At 45.3% G+C, this 22,647-nt stretch overlaps 1 pseudogene; it reads right to left on the bottom strand.

The window, feature by feature from the left end:
- Positions 1-20,948: 20,948 nt before the first annotated feature.
- Positions 20,949-22,379, bottom strand: LOC143438901 (serine/threonine-protein phosphatase 2A 56 kDa regulatory subunit gamma isoform-like; annotated as a pseudogene).
- Positions 22,380-22,647: the final 268 nt, after the last annotated feature.

Raw genomic sequence — 22,647 nt, 5'->3', positions numbered from 1 at the left:
CTCTGATATGGCCTTTGCATGCCTGGTAGAAGATACAGAATATGAGAAAAGAATGGGGCCAGAAGGGACTATATTAATATTCTCTTTCCAAGTCTTATTTATTCAGACTTAGGAATGTACTTTGAGCACATAAGGGACAACTGTGGGCAAAAGATACCACCTCACTGTGATGGCCTAGCAAAGAGTTTTGGTTTGATTTTGTCTGGTTTGGTTTGGTTTGGTTAGGTTTTTCAAGACAGAGTTTTTCTGTGTAGTCCTGGCTATCCTGGAACTCACTCTGTAGATCAAGCTGGCTTCAAACTCAGAGATCCACCTTGTCTCATCCTCTCAAGTGCTGGTATTAAAGGTGTGCGCCACCACCCAGCTTGGATTTCTTTTTAGTGTGTGTGTATGTGTGTGTGGCTTTCCTGTTGCTGTGATAAAACACCATGAGCAAGAAAAAATTTATTTTGACTTATGATTCCAGAGGGATAAGAATTCATTCTGGCAGCAGGCATGGCAGTAGGAGTAGACGCTAAGAACTCACATCTTGAACAACAAGCATGAAACATAGAGAGTAAACTGGAAATGGCACCAGACTTTTACTCTCAAAGCCTGTTCCCAGTGATATACTTCCTCCAGGAAGTGACATGCTTCCTCCAGGAAGACTGCAACACCTAAGCCTCTTCAAAGAGCACCATGAACGGGCAACAAAAATCTTCAAATGCCCAAGACTATTGTAGACCATTTCTCATTCAAATTGTGTGTGTGTGTGTGTGTGTGTGTGTGTTTGCGCACGCGCAAGCGCACGTGTGTCTGTATACAACAGTGAGGTGTTATTCTCCATTGCTCCTTGGTGAATCAGGGTCTCTCACTGAGCACAAAGATGGCTGAGAGCACATCACAGTCCTTACACCGACATGCAGTTATCTGTGGAGGCCAGAAGAAGGTATTGGATCCCTGGAGACAGAGTTAAGCACAGTTGTGAGCTGTACAACACAGGTATTAGGACACAAAAGACTGTCCTCTGCAAGAGCGACAACTGCTCTTAACTGCTTATAATCCCTTGTTTTATTCTTTTTGAGGGCTGGGCAGCGGTAGCACACACTTTTAATCCCAGCACTTGGGAGGCAGAGGCAGGTGGATTTCTGAGTTCGAGGCCAGCCTGGTCTACAAAGTGAGTTCCAGGACAGCCAGGGCTACACAGAGAAGCCCTGTCTCAAAAAACAAAAAACAACAACAACAAACAAACAAACAAACAAACAAAAAAAAAACAAAGAGAGAGAGAGAGAGAGAGAGAGAGAGAGAGAGAGAGAGAGAGTATTCTTTTTGAGGAAAGGTTTTTGCTAAGTAGACCAGGCTAGCCTTGAACTTAAGCTCCTCCTGCCTCAGACTCATGAGTGGTGGTTCCATGCCCAGCTCTGACAACTCTGGCGCTGCCTGTGGTACCAAGCTTGGGCATAGACCTGAGGGATTAAAGAAAGACTCAGACTTGGGTCATCCGTTATGAGAGAACACCAATGACTTTACTGGGCAGACTCAATATATACACCAAGCCAGGGAAGGAAAAACACAAAACCAGGAAAAAACAGGAACTCAACTGGGGGGCAACAGGATGTCAAGTTTAAATTCCCTTCCTGGAGCATCATCCTTCAATAGGATGTTTTGTTCTTAGAAAAACTGCAGAATGTTACTTTGCAGACAGCAGGACACGGAAAGTCTCAGCCAGAGCATAGCAGCCCTTTGGGGTTCTACAAGTACCCCATTTTTTTAAATACGTAAATAGCGTCTGTCTTAGGTCACCTTCCATCAATACCAATTACCCATCATTGGAAATCCCTGCCAGCCTCAGGGCCACTGTCTTAGGTAGGTAAGGACTGTGGGAAGCGGCTCCACTCTTGCCATTACAAGATGGCCCTTGGTATAGGCATTGCTTGAGAGAAACAACTCCATATATGGTGAGCCCACGCTGAGAGGTGTGGTTACCCGATCACCTTAACTCGCGTCATTGAGAGTGGTCAATTAGTAGTGACATCGTGGCAGCTGCTGATAGGAATAAGGTAATGCTTATAAGGGGCTGCAGGAGCTGGGAAGGGAGAGAAGAGAAAGAGAAGAAGCTTGCTGTACAGGGATAGCTGAATAAACCGCTTGAAGAAGAACATGGTTGCAGTTGCCTTATTCCACTGGTTGGACATGGGTAGCGACAAGTGGTGCCGAAACCCAGGAAACACCGAAACCTCTCGGGATGTGTTCAGAACTTCTTGCGGCTTCAGGACAGTCGACTGGGTAAGTTCCCAGGTAAGTGGGACAAGTTAAGTTCTCGGATAGGAGACAAGATAAGTTCCTGGTATTGGGACAAGTTGAAAGTTGAAAGTGAAAGTTGAAAGTGAAAGTAGGGCCAGGTGGTGGTGGTGCACGCCTTTAATCCCAGCACTTGGGAGGCAGAGGCAGGCAGATTTCTGAGTTCGTGGCCAGCCTGGTCTACAGAGTGAGTTCCAGGACAGCCAGGGCTACACAGAGAAACCCTGTCTCGAAAAACCAAAAGAAAAAAAGAAGAAAAAAAAAGAAAGTGAAAGTAGGTTCCCAGTTAGTGGGACAAATCAGGCTCTCGGAGGAGATGATAAAGTGCAAAAGTGAAACTAGCTGAAAAAGTTCCGGGCTTTCGGACAAGTTTCTTATAAGGTGGGAACTTCACAGAGTCACCCAATTTTTGTCGCCCTAAGAGAGCTGTTAAAGGCAAAGGGGCTGGGGATAAAGTCTCTACATCAGAAAGATTTTTACAAGAAATTGATAAAGTGGCCCCATGGTTTGCTGTTTCAGGTCACTTGACACTTAGAAGTTGGGATAAGCTTGGGAGGGATCTTGCACCAGGACTACAACTCGAACACAAGGTCTGGCTCTAAGAATCACACTATTTCTCTGTATCCCCAGTTCAAAACACAAAGCAAGGCGGGGCTCAACCAATGAGTCAGAGAGCTTTGAGAAGTCAAGGGACCCAGTCCAGTGACCGCTTGCTGCTTGGAAAATGCAGGGAAGCGGAGGTAGAGTTTCTGGAGCCCTACAGCTGCACTTCCCGTGAAGGAAGCTCGTGGAGGAAATTGATGCAATTGCAAGAGGACTGTATTGGTCCAATTATTGGGGCCATTTGCTCACGAGGGAGAAGAAGCAGGCAATAAGTGTACTTGGGCAGAAGCTTATATACAGTTTGAGCAGGGCAGTTTTTTAGCGATAAACTGGTCAGTTGGCATTGGTGGGCTGTGAGGGACCCTCTAAAGGGGAGCTATCTGCTGCCAGACAGCTCCATTTGTCTGATAACCCTTGGTTTTTCTTGGAACCGCGTGTCTACACCCTCCTTGGGAAGGGAGGGATCCTGTTTCTTCTTGGGACCCTGTGGCCTCACCTTTCTGGGAAGGGAGGGGGTTGGGGGTAATTTTCCATTGATATGGACTTTTCATGACATGGACTTTACAAATCCATCTATGAAGTTTGTATGCATCAGACACAGCTTTAAGCACTGGAGGGAAAAAACAAGACAAGGCAAATTAATGAATATCAGATGATCCAGCCAGAGAGACAGAAAATAGACACACAGAGAAAATGCTTATGGGAAGCTATGGCCCAAACTGCAAAGGAAGCACAGGCTTCAGTGGTGGGTGACATTCCAGGATGGAGAGCAGGGTGGGTGCTACCACTCAAATCAGGCTGGCCTTGAAGGAAGTGACTTTGAACCCTTGAGAATATTGGCATGAGGGCCAGACATAGTACGAGCTATGCAGAATATTCTAGTAGCTAGAACGAGCAAAAGCTTGTAAGAACAGGTTCTTGTTATATTCCAAATGCTCTTGGAAGGAAGTGTGGGAGGCCACAGGAAGTCACAGAGCATACTTCCTTCAAGTGAAGTTGCAGTAAGGCATGGTGGCACATGCCTGTAATCACAGTGCTCGGGAGACAGGCAAGAGGAAAGCCACAAGTTCTAGACCAGGACTACACAGAGAGACCCTGTTTCAAAACAACAACAAAATAATAATAAATACAATAACAGGGGGTGTTACAAAGTAGATGCATCTTATTTCCAGGAACTATCTAATTTCAAAGAACGGTCTCTGGAAGTGGTAGAGAAGGCTGGGAAGAAAAATCAAGGGCATCTGCTCAGGGATGCACCTGTTATAGGCCAGGCTGGATGCAGGCTGCTCATACCATATGGTATTCAGTTCTTCCACAAATTATATTACAGATGATGAGATCAGGCTTGGGTTTTATTCAAGTGCAAAGGGAAGGCCACTGAAGGGTTTTAGGAGAGGAAGGTGTGACAGTCCATTTCCATTTCAACTTACCCCAATCCCAAACCACCTAGGAAGACAATCTCGGTGAGGGATTGGCTAGGTCTGGTTGGACACACCTGTGGAGAAGTTTTAACTGTGCTGATTGATGTGGGAAGACCCAGCCCACTGATGGTGGTACCATGCGTGAATTTAGGTCTCAGACTTTGGGTCTCAGGAGAGGTGGGCGTGTATCCATTTCTCACTGCTCTCGACCACATATGTGACTAGCTGCCTCAAGTCTCTGCCTTGACTTTCCCACAATGAAGATTTGTGACCTGGAACTGTAAGCCAAATGAACCCTCTTCTCCCCATGTTGCTCTCTGTCAAGGTATTTGTCACAGCCACAAAATAAACCAAGGACTGTAGTACCCAGCTGGACCAATACTGTAAAAAATATCCTGCTGGGCCAGGGGTGTTGCTTAATGGTGGAGCACTTGTCAATCATGAACCTGGCCCTGGATTTGGTCCCAGCACTAAAAGCAAGAGAGGAACAGTGAAGATTAGACTGGAATGATGGCAGTAGACACAGTGATTGCTGGGTGGCCTTGAATTTTATATCAGAAACGATGCTGGGAAGAACCACTAATGGATGTCAGGGTACAGAGAGGAAGGAAGTAGATACATGTCCATTTTACATGGGGGGGGGGCGGTGCACTGAGGTTCCAAGCCAGGGCCTCACATATGCTAGGCAAGTGACCTAGGGTTTCCATGAGAAAGAAAATACAGACTGAACAGCTCTAGACTGGCCAGGGTGAATGATGTCAGAGGGCCTTGGGATGCAAGCTTGTTCCTGGTTCCTAGCCCTGGGTTGGGTTAGAACTAGAGGTTTATTGCTTCAGTGTAGGAAGGTTAGATCAGAAGGTGGTTCAAAGTATAAACTTTGGGTATAAGAAAACATAAACATCTTGGCCATCAGTTTACCCTGGGTGTCACACAGGTCCAGGATCTCAGAAAACTCAGCTAGAGCAGCACCAGTAATACTTCAGGGGGAAGTCAACACAGAGCACGAGTCGACATCTCAGTGTGCTCCATTGAAGGGGCTCCATGGGTCCAAGGAACCAGTGGACACTGGGCAACTGCAACAATACAGAGATGGGCTGAGTTTAAACCACACACACACACACACGCACACGCACACGCACACACACACACACGGGAACAAAAAACCAGTACTCACCAATTTGTTGACCAACAAAAGAGACACAGAGTAGGAAGGTGTGGGGTAGACTCCTGGGACAAGCCCTCATATGGCTAGCTAGAGGGTCTGATTCTGGGATTGTGAAAACCACACATGGGCTCTGAAAGGAACAGGCACTTACTCTGATCTGGCCTTTGCATGCCTGGTAGAAGATACAGAATATGAGAAAAGAATGGGGCCAGAAGGGACTATATTAATATTCTCTTTCCAAGTCTTATTTATTCAGACTTAGGAATGTACTTTGAGCACATAAGGGACAACTGTGGGCAAAAGATACCACCTCACTGTGATGGCCTAGCAAAGAGTTTTGGTTTGATTTTGTCTGGTTTGGTTTGGTTTGGTTAGGTTTTTCAAGACAGAGTTTTTCTGTGTAGTCCTGGCTATCCTGGAACTCACTCTGTAGATCAAGCTGGCTTCAAACTCAGAGATCCACCTGTCTCATCCTCTCAAGTGCTGGTATTAAAGGTGTGCGCCACCACCCAGCTTGGATTTCTTTTTAGTGTGTGTGTATGTGTGTGTGGCTTTCCTGTTGCTGTGATAAAACACCATGAGCAAGAAAAAATTTATTTTTGACTTATGATTCCAGAGGGATAAGAATTCATTCTGGCAGCAGGCATGGCAGTAGGAGTAGACGCTAAGAACTCACATCTTGAACAACAAGCATGAAACATAGAGAGTAAACTGGAAATGGCACCAGACTTTTACTCTCAAAGCCTGTTCCCAGTGATATACTTCCTCCAGGAAGTGACATGCTTCCTCCAGGAAGACTGCAACACCTAAGCCTCTTCAAAGAGCACCACGAACGGGCAACAAAAATCTTCAAATGCCCAAGACTATTGTAGACCATTTCTCATTCAAATTGTGTGTGTGTGTGTGTGTGTGTGTGTGTGTGTGTGTTTGCGCACGCGCAAGCGCACGTGTGTCTGTATACAACAGTGAGGTGTTATTCTCCATTGCTCCTTGGTGAATCAGGGTCTCTCACTGAGCACAAAGATGGCTGAGAGCACATCACAGTCCTTACACCGACATGCAGTTATCTGTGGAGGCCAGAAGAAGGTATTGGATCCCTGGAGACAGAGTTAAGCACAGTTGTGAGCTGTACAACACAGGTATTAGGACACAAAAGACTGTCCTCTGCAAGAGCGACAACTGCTCTTAACTGCTTATAATCCCTTGTTTTATTCTTTTTGAGGGCTGGGCAGCGGTAGCACACACTTTTAATCCCAGCACTTGGGAGGCAGAGGCAGGTGGATTTCTGAGTTCGAGGCCAGCCTGGTCTACAAAGTGAGTTCCAGGACAGCCAGGGCTACACAGAGAAGCCCTGTCTCAAAAAACAAAAAACAACAACAACAAACAAACAAACAAACAAACAAAAAAAAAAACAAAGAGAGAGAGAGAGAGAGAGAGAGAGAGAGAGAGAGTATTCTTTTTGAGGAAAGGTTTTTGCTAAGTAGACCAGGCTAGCCTTGAACTTAAGCTCCTCCTGCCTCAGACTCATGAGTGGTGGTTCCATGCCCAGCTCTGACAACTCTGGCGCTGCCTGTGGTACCAAGCTTGGGCATAGACCTGAGGGATTAAAGAAAGACTCAGACTTGGGTCATCCGTTATGAGAGAACACCAATGACTTTACTGGGCAGACTCAATATATACACCAAGCCAGGGAAGGAAAAACACAAAACCAGGAAAAAACAGGAACTCAACTGGGGGGCAACAGGATGTCAAGTTTAAATTCCCTTCCTGGAGCATCATCCTTCAATAGGATGTTTTGTTCTTAGAAAAACTGCAGAATGTTACTTTGCAGACAGCAGGACACGGAAAGTCTCAGCCAGAGCATAGCAGCCCTTTGGGGTTCTACAAGTACCCCATTTTTTTAAATACGTAAATAGCGTCTGTCTTAGGTCACCTTCCATCAATACCAATTACCCATCATTGGAAATCCCTGCCAGCCTCAGGGCCACTGTCTTAGGTAGGTAAGGACTGTGGGAAGCGGCTCCACTCTTGCCATTACAAGATGGCCCTTGGTATAGGCATTGCTTGAGAGAAACAACTCCATATATGGTGAGCCCACGCTGAGAGGTGTGGTTACCCGATCACCTTAACTCGCGTCATTGAGAGTGGTCAATTAGTAGTGACATCGTGGCAGCTGCTGATAGGAATAAGGTAATGCTTATAAGGGGCTGCAGGAGCTGGGAAGGGAGAGAAGAGAAAGAGAAGAAGCTTGCTGTACAGGGATAGCTGAATAAACCGCTTGAAGAAGAACATGGTTGCAGTTGCCTTATTCCACTGGTTGGACATGGGTAGCGACAAGTGGTGCCGAAACCCAGGAAACACCGAAACCTCTCGGGATGTGTTCAGAACTTCTTGCGGCTTCAGGACAGTCGACTGGGTAAGTTCCCAGGTAAGTGGGACAAGTTAAGTTCTCGGATAGGAGACAAGATAAGTTCCTGGTATTGGGACAAGTTGAAAGTTGAAAGTGAAAGTTGAAAGTGAAAGTAGGGCCAGGTGGTGGTGGTGCACGCCTTTAATCCCAGCACTTGGGAGGCAGAGGCAGGCAGATTTCTGAGTTCGTGGCCAGCCTGGTCTACAGAGTGAGTTCCAGGACAGCCAGGGCTACACAGAGAAACCCTGTCTCGAAAAACCAAAAGAAAAAAAGAAGAAAAAAAAGAAAGTGAAAGTAGGTTCCCAGTTAGTGGGACAAATCAGGCTCTCGGAGGAGATGATAAAGTGCAAAAGTGAAACTAGCTGAAAAAGTTCCGGGCTTTCGGACAAGTTTCTTATAAGGTGGGAACTTCACAGAGTCACCCAATTTTTGTCGCCCTAAGAGAGCTGTTAAAGGCAAAGGGGCTGGGGATAAAGTCTCTACATCAGAAAGATTTTTACAAGAAATTGATAAAGTGGCCCCATGGTTTGCTGTTTCAGGTCACTTGACACTTAGAAGTTGGGATAAGCTTGGGAGGGATCTTGCACCAGGACTACAACTCGAACACAAGGTCTGGCTCTAAGAATCACACTATTTCTCTGTATCCCCAGTTCAAAACACAAAGCAAGGCGGGGCTCAACCAATGAGTCAGAGAGCTTTGAGAAGTCAAGGGACCCAGTCCAGTGACCGCTTGCTGCTTGGAAAATGCAGGGAAGCGGAGGTAGAGTTTCTGGAGCCCTACAGCTGCACTTCCCGTGAAGGAAGCTCGTGGAGGGAAATTGATGCAATTGCAAGAGGACTGTATTGGTCCAATTATTGGGGCCATTTGCTCACGAGGGAGAAGAAGCAGGCAATAAGTGTACTTGGGCAGAAGCTTATATACAGTTTGAGCAGGGCAGTTTTTTAGCGATAAACTGGTCAGTTGGCATTGGTGGGCTGTGAGGGACCCTCTAAAGGGGAGCTATCTGCTGCCAGACAGCTCCATTTGTCTGATAACCCTTGGTTTTTCTTGGAACCGCGTGTCTACACCCTCCTTGGGAAGGGAGGGATCCTGTTTCTTCTTGGGACCCTGTGGCCTCACCTTTCTGGGAAGGGAGGGGGTTGGGGGTAATTTTCCATTGATATGGACTTTTCATGACATGGACTTTACAAATCCATCTATGAAGTTTGTATGCATCAGACACAGCTTTAAGCACTGGAGGGAAAAACAAGACAAGGCAAATTAATGAATATCAGATGATCCAGCCAGAGAGACAGAAAATAGACACACAGAGAAAATGCTTATGGGAAGCTATGGCCCAAACTGCAAAGGAAGCACAGGCTTCAGTGGTGGGTGACATTCCAGGATGGAGAGCAGGGTGGGTGCTACCACTCAAATCAGGCTGGCCTTGAAGGAAGTGACTTTGAACCCTTGAGAATATTGGCATGAGGGCCAGACATAGTACGAGCTATGCAGAATATTCTAGTAGCTAGAACGAGCAAAAGCTTGTAAGAACAGGTTCTTGTTATATTCCAAATGCTCTTGGAAGGAAGTGTGGGAGGCCACAGGAAGTCACAGAGCATACTTCCTTCAAGTGAAGTTGCAGTAAGGCATGGTGGCACATGCCTGTAATCACAGTGCTCGGGAGACAGGCAAGAGGAAAGCCACAAGTTCTAGACCAGGACTACACAGAGAGACCCTGTTTCAAAACAACAAAATAATAATAAATACAATAACAGGGGGTGTTACAAAGTAGATGCATCTTATTTCCAGGAACTATCTAATTTCAAAGAACGGTCTCTGGAAGTGGTAGAGAAGGCTGGGAAGAAAAATCAAGGGCATCTGCTCAGGGATGCACCTGTTATAGGCCAGGCTGGATGCAGGCTGCTCATACCATATGGTATTCAGTTCTTCCACAAATTATATTACAGATGATGAGATCAGGCTTGGGTTTTATTCAAGTGCAAAGGGAAGGCCACTGAAGGGTTTTAGGAGAGGAAGGTGTGACAGTCCATTTCCATTTCAACTTACCCCAATCCCAAACCACCTAGGAAGACAATCTCGGTGAGGGATTGGCTAGGTCTGGTTGGACACACCTGTGGAGAAGTTTTAACTGTGCTGATTGATGTGGGAAGACCCAGCCCACTGATGGTGGTACCATGCGTGAATTTAGGTCTCAGACTTTGGGTCTCAGGAGAGGTGGGCGTGTATCCATTTCTCACTGCTCTCGACCACATATGTGACTAGCTGCCTCAAGTCTCTGCCTTGACTTTCCCACAATGAAGATTTGTGACCTGGAACTGTAAGCCAAATGAACCCTCTTCTCCCCATGTTGCTCTCTGTCAAGGTATTTGTCACAGCCACAAAATAAACCAAGGACTGTAGTACCCAGCTGGACCAATACTGTAAAAAATATCCTGCTGGGGCCAGGGGTGTTGCTTAATGGTGGAGCACTTGTCAATCATGAACCTGGCCCTGGATTTGGTCCCAGCACTAAAAGCAAGAGAGGAACAGTGAAGATTAGACTGGAATGATGGCAGTAGACACAGTGATTGCTGGGTGGCCTTGAATTTTATATCAGAAACGATGCTGGGAAGAACCACTAATGGATGTCAGGGTACAGAGAGGAAGGAAGTAGATACATGTCCATTTTACATGTTGGGGGGGGGCGGTGCACTGAGGTTCCAAGCCAGGGCCTCACATATGCTAGGCAAGTGACCTAGGGTTTCCATGAGAAAGAAAATACAGACTGAACAGCTCTAGACTGGCCAGGGTGAATGATGTCAGAGGGCCTTGGGATGCAAGCTTGTTCCTGGTTCCTAGCCCTGGGTTGGGTTAGAACTAGAGGTTTATTGCTTCAGTGTAGGAAGGTTAGATCAGAAGGTGGTTCAAAGTATAAACTTTGGGTATAAGAAAACATAAACATCTTGGCCATCAGTTTACCCTGGGTGTCACACAGGTCCAAGATCTCAGAAAACTCAGCTAGAGCAGCACCAGTAATACTTCAGGGGGAAGTCAACACAGAGCACGAGTCGACATCTCAGTGTGCTCCATTGAAGGGGCTCCATGGGTCCAAGGAACCAGTGGACACTGGGCAACTGCAACAATACAGAGATGGGCTGAGTTTAAACCACACACACACACACACGCACACGCACACGCACACACACACACACGGGAACAAAAAACCAGTACTCACCAATTTGTTGACCAACAAAAGAGACACAGAGTAGGAAGGTGTGGGGTAGACTCCTGGGACAAGCCCTCATATGGCTAGCTAGAGGGTCTGATTCTGGGATTGTGAAAACCACACATGGGCTCTGAAAGGAACAGGCACTTACTCTGATCTGGCCTTTGCATGCCTGGTAGAAGATACAGAATATGAGAAAAGAATGGGGCCAGAAGGGACTATATTAATATTCTCTTTCCAAGTCTTATTTATTCAGACTTAGGAATGTACTTTGAGCACATAAGGGACAACTGTGGGCAAAAGATACCACCTCACTGTGATGGCCTAGCAAAGAGTTTTGGTTTGATTTTGTCTGGTTTGGTTTGGTTTGGTTAGGTTTTTCAAGACAGAGTTTTTCTGTGTAGTCCTGGCTATCCTGGAACTCACTCTGTAGATCAAGCTGGCTTCAAACTCAGAGATCCACCTGTCTCATCCTCTCAAGTGCTGGTATTAAAGGTGTGCGCCACCACCCAGCTTGGATTTCTTTTTAGTGTGTGTGTATGTGTGTGTGGCTTTCCTGTTGCTGTGATAAAACACCATGAGCAAGAAAAAATTTATTTTTGACTTATGATTCCAGAGGGATAAGAATTCATTCTGGCAGCAGGCATGGCAGTAGGAGTAGACGCTAAGAACTCACATCTTGAACAACAAGCATGAAACATAGAGAGTAAACTGGAAATGGCACCAGACTTTTACTCTCAAAGCCTGTTCCCAGTGATATACTTCCTCCAGGAAGTGACATGCTTCCTCCAGGAAGACTGCAACACCTAAGCCTCTTCAAAGAGCACCACGAACGGGCAACAAAAATCTTCAAATGCCCAAGACTATTGTAGACCATTTCTCATTCAAATTGTGTGTGTGTGTGTGTGTGTGTGTGTGTGTTTGCGCACGCGCAAGCGCACGTGTGTCTGTATACAACAGTGAGGTGTTCATTCTCCATTGCTCCTTGGTGAATCAGGGTCTCTCACTGAGCACAAAGATGGCTGAGAGCACATCACAGTCCTTACACCGACATGCAGTTATCTGTGGAGGCCAGAAGAAGGTATTGGATCCCTGGAGACAGAGTTAAGCACAGTTGTGAGCTGTACAACACAGGTATTAGGACACAAAAGACTGTCCTCTGCAAGAGCGACAACTGCTCTTAACTGCTTATAATCCCTTGTTTTATTCTTTTTGAGGGCTGGGCAGCGGTAGCACACACTTTTAATCCCAGCACTTGGGAGGCAGAGGCAGGTGGATTTCTGAGTTCGAGGCCAGCCTGGTCTACAAAGTGAGTTCCAGGACAGCCAGGGCTACACAGAGAAGCCCTGTCTCAAAAAACAAAAAACAACAACAACAAAAAAACAAAACAAACAAAAAAAAACAAAGAGAGAGAGAGAGAGAGAGAGAGAGAGAGAGAGAGAGAGAGAGAAGAGTATTCTTTTTGAGGAAAGGTTTTTGCTAAGTAGACCAGGCTAGCCTTGAACTTAAGCTCCTCCTGCCTCAGACTCATGAGTGGTGGTTCCATGCCCAGCTCTGACAACTCTGGCGCTGCCTGTGGTACCAAGCTTGGGCATAGACCTGAGGGATTAAAGAAAGACTCAGACTTGGGTCATCCGTTATGAGAGAACACCAATGACTTTACTGGGCAGACTCAATATATACACCAAGCCAGGGAAGGAAAAACACAAAACCAGGAAAAAACAGGAACTCAACTGGGGGGCAACAGGATGTCAAGTTTAAATTCCCTTCCTGGAGCATCATCCTTCAACAGGATGTTTTGTTCTTAGAAAAACTGCAGAATGTTACTTTGCAGACAGCAGGACACGGAAAGTCTCAGCCAGAGCATAGCAGCCCTTTGGGGTTCTACAAGTACCCCATTTTTTTAAATACGGTAAATAGCGTCTGTCTTAGGTCACCTTCCATCAATACCAATTACCCATCATTGGAAATCCCTGCCAGCCTCAGGGCCCCTGTCTTAGGTAGGTAAGGACTGTGGGAAGCGGCTCCACTCTTGCCATTACAAGATGGCCCTTGGTATAGGCATTGCTTGAGAGAAACAACTCCATATATGGTGAGCCCACGCTGAGAGGTGTGGTTACCCGATCACCTTAACTCACGTCATTGAGAGTGGTCAATTAGTAGTGACATCGTGGCAGCTGCTGATAGGAATAAGGTAATGCTTATAAGGGGCTGCAGGAGCTGGGAAGGGAGAGAAGAGAAAGAGAAGAAGCTTGCTGTACAGGGATAGCTGAATAAACCGCTTGAAGAAGATCATGGTTGCAGTTGCCTTATTCCACTGGTTGGACATGGGTAGCGACAAGTGGTGCCGAAACCCAGGAAACACCGAAACCTCTCGGGATGTGTTCAGAACTTCTTGCGGCTTCAGGACAGTCGACTGGGTAAGTTCCCAGGTAAGTGGGACAAGTTAAGTTCTCGGATAGGAGACAAGATAAGTTCCTGGTATTGGGACAAGTTGAAAGTTGAAAGTGAAAGTTGAAAGTGAAAGTAGGGCCAGGTGGTGGTGGTGCACGCCTTTAATCCCAGCACTTGGGAGGCAGAGGCAGGCAGATTTCTGAGTTCGTGGCCAGCCTGGTCTACAGAGTGAGTTCCAGGACAGCCAGGGCTACACAGAGAAACCCTGTCTCGAAAAACCAAAAGAAAAAAAGAAAAAAAGAAGAAAAAAAAGAAAGTGAAAGTAGGTTCCCAGTTAGTGGGACAAATCAGGCTCTCGGAGGAGACGATAAAGTGCAAAAGTGAAACTAGCTGAAAAAGTTCCGGGCTTTCGGACAAGTTTCTTATAAGGTGGGAACTTCACAGAGTCACCCAATTTTTGTCGCCCTAAGAGAGCTGTTAAAGGCAAAGGGGCTGGGGATAAAGTCTCTACATCAGAAAGATTTTTACAAGAAATTGATAAAGTGGCCCCATGGTTTGCTGTTTCAGGTCACTTGACACTTAGAAGTTGGGATAAGCTTGGGAGGGATCTTGATCTTGTATGGGAGCAAGGAGAGTTAAAAGGCGGTGTCTGCCCTTTGTGGAAGCTGATGCGTAGCTGCATCCAGGATAAAGAAGGAAGATGTCAGAAGGAACTTAAAAAAGGATTCGAGGCGTTAGAGCAATTAAAAGAGGAGAGATCGGCAAAGTCAGAGGAATCAGAAGAAATAGATGAGGAGGGGGAGGATACTGATACTGAGGAAGAGCTAGAAAAATTAGTAAGAAGGCTGGAGAAGGCAGAACTTAATGTGGAACCTTCTGCCCCAGGGCTGCCAAATTTGCTGTGGCCACCACCCTATGTCCTGGAAATAACTACGTCTAGTGGATGGAGTTTCTGTCCGGAGGCCTGGAGAGAAGCTAGGGTGCAACAGTGCTTCCCTGTATTTCAGGATGAAGGGGAAATTGAGGACATGAGCCCTTGGAATTTAAAATAATTCAACGGCTTGCAGAGGGGGGGTCCGTGCTTATGGCACTAGTGCAGTTTTTGTCATAGCACAATTAGAATCTCTTCATCGATTTTGCATGACCCCAAGTGATTGGATGAGCCTAGCCAAGGCCTGCTTAACTCCTGGCCAATATCTTGATTAGAAAGCATTTTTTCATAGAGTTCTCAGCAGAGCAGGCCGCTGCTAATGCGGCTGCAGGTCAACAGGCCTGGAATCAAGACATGCTACTAGGACAGGGTAGGTTTGCCAACCAACAGATTAATTACCCAATGCAGGTGTATGAGCAGATTAATCAATTAGGCACCAGGGCGTGGAAGGCCCTTCCTAATAGGGGAGAAGTACAAGGGAACCTAACAAAGATAACTCAGGGGCCGGCTGAGCCTTTTGTTGACTTTGTGGCCAGAATGGTAGAGGCCGCTGGAAGAATTTTTGGGGATCCCGATGCAGCCATGCCATTAATCAAACAGCTAATTTTTGAACAGTGCACCAAGGAGTACCGACAGGCTATCAACCCCTATAAAAGTAAGGAATTGGAGGTCTGGATGAAGATATGCAGGGAGATAGGTGGACCGCTATCTAATGCTGGTTTAGCAGCTGCAGTCATGCAACTTACGAGGAAGCAAGGAACCAATTCTGGGAATTGCTTTAAGTGTGGTCAGCCCGGCCACCTAAGGAAGAACTGCCCCCAAAAAGGAGGGAGTAGGAGAGTTTCAAAACCCTCCCTGGGGCTCTACCCTCGTTGCAAAAAAGGGAATCATTGGGCCAATGAATGTAGATCAGTCAAGGACATAAATGGGCAACCGCTTGCTCCTGGGTTTGGTGACACTAAGCCAAAAAACGGGGCACGGGGCCCCCGTCCTCAGGGCCCTCAAATATATGGGGCAATGGAGGAGGAGAGATCCTGGCTATCTCTGAGAAGGCCAATGGCATGGAATCAGTGAGAAGGGCAACAAGAGGAAGTGCAGGGCTTGACCTCTGTGCTACCACCAGACTTGTACTAACACCCCAAATGGGACCCCAGTTGGTGGACTCAAATTTCAAAGGACTCTTGCCTGAAGGAACAGTGGGACTTTTGATTGGTAGAAGTTCTACCACTATGCTGGGGGTCATTGTTCACCCTGGAGTAATTGATTCTGACTATACTGGCATTGTAAAAATCATGGTATCTTCTCCCAGGGGAATAGCTGCGATCTCCCCAGGGGATAGAATTGCACAATTACTTGTGCTACCAAGCTGCCATTTTTTGTTTCCCTCAGCCGATAAAGAGAGACAAGGTCGAGGGTTTGGATCCTCAGACATGCCTTATATAGGCTATGCCATAGATTTAGAACAGAGACCCCTTATTGAGTTACAAATAGAAGGAAAAAGTATTCTTGGCTTCTTAGATACAGGAACAGACAAAAGTATTATAGCCATAAAAGATTGGCCTAAAGGTTGGCCTATTCAAAAGTCAGAACAATTATTACAAGGGCCAGGATATAGCAAATCCCCTGATATAAGTGCCCAATCTTTAACATGGAAGGATCGAGAAGGTCATTCCCGGCACTATGCAACCCTATGTTTTAGAAATTTCTGTGTCATTGTGGGGAAGAGATCTGTTGAAAGACAGAGGTTTTATATTGGCCAATGAAGCAGATTATGGAACAGCTGCCCCAAAGCCTATGAAACGCATGGGGCACCACCCTGAACATGGGTTGGGAAAGTACCTACAGGAAAGGAAATCCCCTATACTACCCAACCCGAAAAAGGGAAGAACAGGGCTGGGTTTTTCCTAGGGGCCGCTGAGGAAGCATTACCCATAACATGGAAAGTTGAGGACCCAGTTTGGGTTCCTCAGTGGCCCTTCTCCTCAGAAAAGCTACAGGCAGCCACAGAATTAGTAAATGAGCAATTGGCTTTAGGACATATTCAATCATCCACATCCCCTTGGAATACGCCAATTTTTGTTATCAAAAAGAAATCTGGAAAATGGAGATTATTGCATGATCTTAGAGCCATTAATGCCCAGATGGAAGTTATGGGACCTGTTCAGAGGGGCTTACCATTGCCCTCTACCTTACCAGAGGAATGGCCACTTATAGTAATAGATATAAAAGATTGCTTCTTTTCCATTCCCTTGTGCAAACAAGATGCCAAGTGTTTTGCCTTTACTCTTCCCTCCATTAATCATGCCCAACCAGACTGGAGATATGAGTGGGTTGTTTTGCCTCAAGGTATGGCCAACAGTCCTACCATGTGTCAACTCTATGTGGATAAGGCATTAGTTAACATTAGACAAAAATTCCCAAAGATTTATTGTTATCATTATATAGATGATATTTTATTGGCTATAAAGAGTAAACAAATTTTAGAAGAAACATATACATTAATGGTTGAGGAATTGAGACATTTTGGCCTAATTATAGCCCCTGAGAAGGTACAACAAGACAAAGTAATTAATTATTTGGGATCTGTCATTACTGCAAAAGAAATAAGGCCACAAAAAATTCAAGTACGTAAGGATGGATTGTGTACCTTAAATGATTTTCAGAAATTGGTAGGGGATATTCAATGGATTCGGCCTTGTTTAGGACTGTCTAATAGCCCAATTACAACCACTATATGATATATTGCCAGGAAATGTTGATTTGATGTCTCCTAGAAGTTTGACACCTGAGGCTCGAGTAGCCCTGGATGAGGTAGAAAAGGCCCTGTCAACCTCTTACTTGCATAGGAGGGTTTTAACAGCCCCTTTAGAATTGTGTATCTTATCTACCCCAAAGCAGCCCACTGGAGTTCTTTGGCAGGGAGGACCTTTGCTTTGGATACATCCAAAAATATCACCTGGAAAGATCTTGGAGTATCATCCAAGTGCTGTGGCTGCTTTGGCCTTACAAGGGTTACAACAAAGCATACAATATTTTGGAAGTGAGCCACAAAAAATTGTGGTGCCCTATACAGCCCAGCAACAAGAGTTATTATGTGCCACCATGGATGATTGGGCTATCTTGAGATGTTCCTTTTTAGGTATTATTGATAATCATTTACCTAAGGATCCCTTATTATAATTTATAAAAGAACATCCAGTGGTTTTTCCAAAGATGACTAGTGCTGTTCCATTAAAAGATGTAAAAATAATATTTACTGATGAATCTAAAACTGGCTGTGGCTCATATGTGGTTTCTGGTGATAGTCCCAAAGTTGTCCAGTTTGCCATAGAGTCTCCTCAGGTAATTGAATTACAAATTGTGTTAATGGTATTTAAAAAATTTTAAAAATCTTTTAATTTGATTTCTGATTCCCAGTATGTGGTAAATATTCTTAAGATATTGGAAACAGTAGGAAAAATAAAGTACAATTCGAGAAGTTTTAATTCAATTACAACAGGAAACTTTAAATAGGAAAAATCCATTTTATGTATAACATATTCGAGCTCATACTGGACTTCCTGGTCCATTGGCAGATGGAAATGATTTGGCAGATAAGGCTACCAGAGCCATCTTTATATTCTCTGCTCATACTCCTGTTCAAAATGCTAAGACATTCCATGAACAATTTCATGTCAATGCACGCACATTGGCTACTCGCTTTAAGATCTCTCGAGAGGAGGCTCGTAGCATTGTGAAAAGCTGTAATTCCTGTCTGCCATATATTGCTGTCCCAACTGTGGGTGTTAATCCCCCGGGTTTATGCCCTTTGCATATTTGGCAAATGGATGTTACACATTTTTCTGAATTTGGTAATTTAAAATATATTCATGTGTCTGTTGACACCGCATCTGGTGTCATTGCAGCCCCCCGTATGACAGGAGAAAAGGCTAGACATGTCATTGCTCAATGTTTTGAGACATGGAATACCTGGGGTATCCCAAAAGCCATAAAAACAGATAATGGACCTGCTTACACTTCTTCCCAATTTGAATCTTTTTGCAAAGCTATGGGAGTATACCATACCACAGGACTTCTGTATAACCTACAAGGACAAGGCATAGTTGAACGTGCACACAGAACTTTAAAGGAATATCTATTAAAACAAAAAGGGGGAGAGGGCATGAATAAGACTCCAAGAGAAAGACTTGTTATAGCTCTCTTTACACTTAATTATTTTAATTTGGACAAGGAAGGCAAATCTGCAGCAGATCATCATGTTCAATAGACACCAGCCTAGAGGCCAGGTGCTTTGGAAGGATATTCTAACAGGAAAATGGCATGGTCCAGATGCAGTGTTGGTGTGGGCAAGGGGATCTGTTTCTGTTTTTCCACAGGATCGGCAACACCCGTTGTGGGTCCCAGAAAGATTGACCCGTCCAGCACAGAACTAACAAGGGCAGCGAGGTCTCCCGCTGAATACTGATGCCACCGCCAACGACATGGGTTCCTTTGATGGTGATGGTCTTGATGGTGAAGATCCTGACTCTAAAAGGGGAAGATAGGGAACTCAGATGGGGAATTATGTCGGGTTTCCCTAAACCTATGCCAGTGCAACACTCTGCTCGGGTGTTTCCACAATTCTTTACTACCAATAATAGTTTACAATTACCTTATTTACCTTGGGATAAAGAAATAGCTAAGGTCCAAGATAAAGACCTTGTTACCTTGAAAGGAACCATTTGTTTTCAAATTGTTAAGAATATTTCTTGGGATTCTAGTTGTATAAGCCTGTACAATCAAATAGCAGGATGGTTTGATCTACCCTCTGCCAATACCTGCAATGTGACTAATGCTACCTGGATTCGGGGAATTTGGCCTTTTGCCTTGTTCTTGTCAGTTGCCTAGCACTATGGTCCATTCTGAAGATGCGTATGCAACAGTACAACGCTAATGCCATGATTGTTCAAGCATTTGCTGCTCTTAAAGGAGACCAGTCCCCACAAATCTGGCTAAGCTATTTGAAGAGCTCTAAGTTGTAACATGCAGCAGGATGTAGGGCGTGGCACTGTAGAGGGCGCTGTATGCCCTTGGACATATGTCTGACTGCATACAAGTTTTGCCCTAGTTCCTGTCCCCTGGAAAACGGCACAGGGTTGGGTCACCCATAGTAACCATACTGAGAAACGACAGGTGATGAAAATGGGGTTGACAATCTCCCTTCAAATACAGGGGGTCAGACCTCTATGTCCTTCTGCTTGCATAAAACAAAAAAGGGGAGCTGTGGGAAGTGGCTCCACTCTCACCATTACAAGATGGCGCTTGGTATAGGCATTGCTTGAGAGAAAAGACAACTCCATATATGGCGAGCCCACGCTGAGAGGTGTGGTTACCTGATGGCCTTACCTCCTGTCATTGAGAGTGGCCAATTAGTAGTGACATCGTTGCAGCTGCTGATAGGATTAAGGCAATGCTTATAAGGGGCTGCAGGAGCTGGGGAGGGAGAGAAGAGAAAGAGAAGAAGCTTGCTGTACAGGGATAGCTGAATACACCGCTTGAAGAAGAACACGGTTGCAGTTGCCTTATTCCACTGGTCGGACGTGGGTAGCAACAAAGAACTGCAAAGGAGTTGCCTGTCATTGACTAACTATTCTCTGTAAAGGCTGAGACAAAACTAGGCAGTAGGGTTCTCTCATGCCAGTGACATAAGCACCTGCTTAGTAATTATCTGGGACTGGGTCTGCTGTCTGCAAAAGCGGCAAAGAAATATCAATCCTGCTGCAGCTTTTTCAGTAGTCCTGTTGGTGACCAGCCAGGTCGAGCTGCTTATCCCCACTGACATCAGAACTGGGAGGGGGGGGGGGTTTCTTCACAAAGCTCCAGTAGACCTCTGCCTGGGCGAGGCTCCATAACAACAGGGTGCACACAACTCTCAGGAATCCAAACAGGACTTTCAGCATCTTTAGGAAAAACACAAACAGAACTTCTCACCCTGACTAACACGAGTCAGAGCCTTTCCATACACCTGATGACAATTCTTTCCATTTCACTAAGCCCAATGCCTTCTGGGATCGTTTCCAATGCCTGTCTGCTGCAGGCAATGCATCCTTATCCACTAATAAAAAATTTAAAATATATAAAATAAAGGATAAGGTAATTAAATAAAGGATAAGGTAAAGCATAGGGTAAGGTAAACTCCCCCCCCTTTTGTTTTTTTTTTTTCAAGATGTTTTTTCAAAGTTAAATGTGTTCTTTCTACTATAGCCTGGTCTTTAACAGCTGAGCCATCTCTCCAGCCCTGAGTTACTAGTTAAACCAACTTTCTATTATCAAAGTTGTGAATTTTTAATCATACCCAATAAACACTTTTTTAACATAAAACATAGAACAACAATCATTCAAACAATGAAACAAAAACAGACAGTTAACACACATGGACAGATTGGCGCTCCAAGAACTGACAATAGACAGGGAAAGCAGAACTAAGGATTTCTCCAGTAGTAGCCAGAGAGAAAGCAGGACGGCTCCTGATTTTCTCCTGCTCCTAGAAAGGCTCTGAAACAGCCTTTTCCTTCTCTTTTGCCAATACAACCAGAGAGAGGACAACTGCTTTTCTGAACTCCACCCCCAATTTTCAAGGTCTAAATTTTCATCTCCTTCTTAGGAGGTGTCACGCAAAGCCTCAACATTCCGGAGTCACTCTTTTTTAGTACCTGGGGATTCACTTTGGCTGGATTTTCTATTTTAACACATGCTTCTTCTTGCTCTTTCATTTTTAGCTTCTCTTTGAGATTCTCTGCTTTGAACTGCTGGGTGCAGTCATTGAAGAGTTCCTGGTTCACCTCCATGAAGAGTTTCAGAGCATTGTATATTAAGCCATGTTTTGTCTTGTTCCAGTGGGTCTCTGAGTTGTGGTATAAGGATGGAAACATGGTGGGCAGAATTTTCGCTGCATTGTCACTGATTAAACTCATTATTCCAGTAATAGAGTGCCCGCTCTGCCACCAGGAAGTGAGGGCTGGAAACACATTAGGCTAACTGTCGGAAAAGAAGCTCCATGATTTTCACAAATTCTGATGGTTCAATTACATCTAAAATTTCTTCTAATTCATTTAAGAACATTACTTCTTTTGGACTGTGAGTCTTTGGCCAGTATATGAGAAGTGTCATTACCACTGGTTCAGTGAGGGTGCTGTTCTTCTCTAAAAACTGCATGACACAGTACGTCAGCTTGGGATGGTAGACACTCAGGGACCTCACTTTGTGCAAGGGCAGCAACACCTCCAATAGGACAATCTTGTGCTCTGTCTCATAGATACACGTATAAACTATATTATTGATCTGTTTTCTGATGTAAGTACGCAGGCCTAAGAACTTCATATAGATTCTGTGCAGGGTCATTTTTAGAAAATCTCTCTCCTGAGGATCCTTGCTGTCAAGGAGTTCTAGAAGTTGCAATACAAACTTCTGATCAATATATTTCTTTGCTATATTGGGCTGGAAATCTGGAGACTCTAAAAATCTTTAGAAAATTTCATAAACAAGCTGCAGATGAGGCCTGGCTGCTTCTAATGTTGGTTCATCTCCTCCTGGATCGAATTCTGTTCCCGTAGGATTGGAGGAGGGTGGCAAGGTTCGAAACATATTAACTGCAAACATGTGGACGGCTTCAGGGTAAATGGGCTCTGTGATCGCCTTCCGGTTGTGGGTGATAGGTTCCGCCATTTTGCTTAGCGCAGCTCGCTTTACTTCCTTCCACTTCAGGTCACTCAGTGGGTCAGAAGCAAAGTCAAAGAGGACACAAGACAGACGTAGCTTCTGGATGAAAAGCTTCTCTTGACCCTCAGGAGGAACATCTTGCAGAGATGGGAATTTTGGCAGTTCCCTGCTATTGCTGGCATTAAACTGTGAAGAGCTCTGCCATTTGTCTTTCTTCACAGGGACGATGATTGGCTGAGGGACTGGTACTTTTATTTTAGTAGATGTCAAAGACTGGACAGCTGCGAGGCTATTTTTCCCGCTGGCTATCTCTGCTTCTGCTGTATCTTGTCCTTTTTTTCCCACTTTTCACCAGTTTTGGTGGTTCTTTTTCTTATTTTTATTCGGCATGGCTGGTGCAGACTGTGGCCTCCGCAGCTCCTGCAGCCGCCTGCTGCCACTACTGCTGCAGTGACAGAAATGTCCCCAGCCCAGCCATCGTGCCAGCCCAGCTGCCACTGCTGCCACCCGGGGACTGAGTTGCTCATCCGCTCTCA

The sequence above is a fragment of the Arvicanthis niloticus genome, chromosome 26 (assembly GCF_011762505.2).
Source record: "Arvicanthis niloticus isolate mArvNil1 chromosome 26, mArvNil1.pat.X, whole genome shotgun sequence".
NCBI lineage: Eukaryota > Metazoa > Chordata > Mammalia > Rodentia > Muridae > Arvicanthis > Arvicanthis niloticus.
This window is presented reverse-complemented; position numbering and strand designations above follow the sequence as displayed.